Here is a 3,077-nt window from a genome sequence, read left to right on the forward strand (position 1 = left end):
ATTTAAATCGAAACAAAGGATGGCTAAGAGTACATTTCCCAATTAAATATCAGACGGTACAAAGTATTTTTCTAGAAAGTACACGATCCACTTTCCATCAGCTGGTATTTGGCCTCACCAGCGTGAAGCAGGAACATTCAACTCTACCTATGTCCGCTGGATGCTCGGACACAGTGTTGTATCCGTTCAGCGCATGAAGCGCTCTGGTCCCTAAATAGTGGCACATAGCTAAAGTCTGCTGCTTCCAAAATGACCATCATGGAGCAGGGCTTCCAGCTGGAGAATGATGGGCCAGCCCGGGGCAGTTTTCTGGGCTTGCTTCATACGGAGGGAGGTGGTCCAGGTCTTTGTCTCCCAAACAATCCCTGGTTTTGATACTTCCTGAGAAAGCGGGGCTGGTTCCCTTGTGTGCCACAACTCTGGAAAGCAGCTCTTCCTGTTAGGAAGACAATGGTCCTTGTGGGAAGGCTAGGGTTGCAAGGGAGAAAGATACGGAAAGCAAAGAGAAGGATGCATGCTTTGCTGGCACGGGAAACGGTAGGCCCGGAACCCCGCCGGGGGTTGAGCAGGGGGTCCCGGGGGCTAGGTGTTGTCTGCCTGGAGCAGAGCAGAAGTAGGTTGGGGGGGAGATAAAATAGGTTAGGAGGGTAGTGGGAGGTGGAAGGAGGTGGGCCAGAGTGTTTAACACCCAGTTTAGGAATCTGGGACCTGCGGTATGGGTCTTTGCCTCTCAAAGTGTGGTCCGAAGACTAAGCATCCTAGTCACCAGAGAGCTTGCTAGAAAGGCAGAGTCGGGGCTCACCCCAGACCTAGGAGATCACAGTCTGCATTTTAAAAGGAACCCCAGGAGATCTGTGTCTTCATTCAAACACTGCTCTAGGCTGAGAGGAAGCGAGAAAGATTTGGAGCTGGGGGGTAACATGATGGTGGATGTGTTTAGGAATGAGTCCACCGGGATGGTTGAGAACCCTCACGTAGGAGCCCCTGGCCACAACCCTGAGGAGGAGAGTCAGACCAGGTAAGTCTTTTCACCGGAGCAATGATTCCTGGCTTCCGCTCAGGTGGCAGCACCCGTGGTGATCAGCCCAGACTTTGCACAACATCAGGAAATGTGTGTTTTCAGGAAGTGGCCATCCCCAGGATCTGTTTTTGAAGTCAGGCTTCATGGCTGTGGCTGCTTATCTGCCAGACCCCGGGGGGAGCCGGGACAGAGCCGGGGCTGCCAGTGCCCTGCAGCCCCACAAACACGCGGCCGCTCCTGGTGGAGCCAGGGCTTCCGTGAAAGACATCTCAGAAGTTTCCCGCAGCTGCAACAAATTGTTAGGGTCTGCCCCACGGCGCCGATATGACCTGCTTTTCTCAGTCTTCAGGCAGCCAGCTCCTGAAACTGGACATTCCCAGGGCCTTGCGGGCTCTACTTCAAATGGGGTATGAGGAGCATTGCCCCAACACCTTCTCTTTCTGTTCAAACCTGGTGACCTTGCTAAATGGGCGCCACAGACCGCGTGTCCTGGGCCTCTCGCCCTAGGGAGGAGGTGGTTGCTCCTTCCCTGGAGGTGGTCAAGAACCAGGGACACAGTAATCTAGGTCTGGGACGGGGTTGGGTCTGCATCTGTCGGGAGAAAGAAAGGGTGGGTAGCAGAGAGAGAACTCTTTCAACTGGAAGATTCTAGGGTTCTCAACTTTGAAAGGAAAGGGTGTAAACTTAGTTGTCAGTTCAATCGTGCCTTTTTCAGTTCTCTGAGTCTCGCTTTTCTGTCTAAAAGGAGATGGTAGTAGCTTCTCGAAGGTTGGGAGAGCCTGAGCATACCAGCTGGCACATGGGTGGCTAATCAATGTTGGTCCTCCTATCCCTCGCCTCTCCAGAGTTGCTGCCTCTCTCCTGCTGTTTCTTGCAACTCAACTTCTGAGTTAAATAGTTCCTGTCTGGGAGTTCAGATCAACTAGAGGGAATATAAGGCTTGAATACATGACATTTTAAATTTGAAGGCCACAGTTCAGAATAAATGTGACCATTTGTTGAAACCAAACTGTTTCCTAGAATGGACGAACTGAATTGTCATTAGCACATTAGTTATTTGATAGCAAATGGGTTCTCTTAGGACACAAAGGTAATTAAAAGCAGTTTGTTCAAGTGTCTCTGGTTTAATATTGCCCACCACGTTCTCTTTTTTCTGCCCTTGCTGAGTAAAACCCATACTTTGTGAGTTCAGAGGCTAACCTCTGATGAGTTCTGCTTATTCTAAATGTATTCCCACACAATGGGTCCCACAACTGAAGGTTATCAATGTTGTGGAAAACCTCCCATAAAGGTTTCTTCTAATACAGACCTTGGAAACACAGAAGACTCCTTGGATGGTCAGACTTAACCTTTTCCCAAGACCATAAAGAAATATGTTTTTGTTTCCTACCCCAAACACGGTATAACTCATTTCCCGTTTTTCCTGGGAGATTGTGGTTAATATGGGGAGGCCTGGGGGGTCTCCAGGATAAAGCCGCTTGTAAAACAACCGTGGGGGGATTCCAGATCTGACTTAATCAACATTTCTCAAGATCCGTAGACCCATAAAACTGTTTGCTTTCTTACCCCAGTTCAGCGGGCTGATTTATTTCTCTCACCCCGCTGACGCTGTTGCTGCTCGGAGCAGTTCATTTGTCAGGTGGAGAGAATTACAATTCACAGGACCCTCACTAGTGCTATCTCAGTTTATAAATTTCACGAATTACAATTTATTGCTATGCACCCTGCAGAGTCTCATATTAATAAATTGCGTCTCATCTGCAAAAGCACGTGTATATGGCTCCCTTGGACATAGGCTTATGGTCCTAGAGCTGCGGCACGTCTGCATGTGGCCAACACGCAAACATAGCTGTTCTGCCTGAACCGGGCCCCCAGTCAAGTCCCCGCTGCCGCTGTCTGATTTTGTCTTCCCTTGCAGTGGCTGCTCGTGGGCCCTGCTTTCTTGTTTTTATCTCCACAGGGATGCTGTGTAAAGGAGGCCAGACACCATCTGTGTATGTTTGTGTTGTGGTGGGGAGGGTGTGCTGGTAGGAAGAACTTTATCCCTTTCAAAATG

The sequence above is a fragment of the Zalophus californianus genome, chromosome 12, assembly GCF_009762305.2.
Source record: "Zalophus californianus isolate mZalCal1 chromosome 12, mZalCal1.pri.v2, whole genome shotgun sequence".
NCBI classification, from domain to species: domain Eukaryota; kingdom Metazoa; phylum Chordata; class Mammalia; order Carnivora; family Otariidae; genus Zalophus; species Zalophus californianus.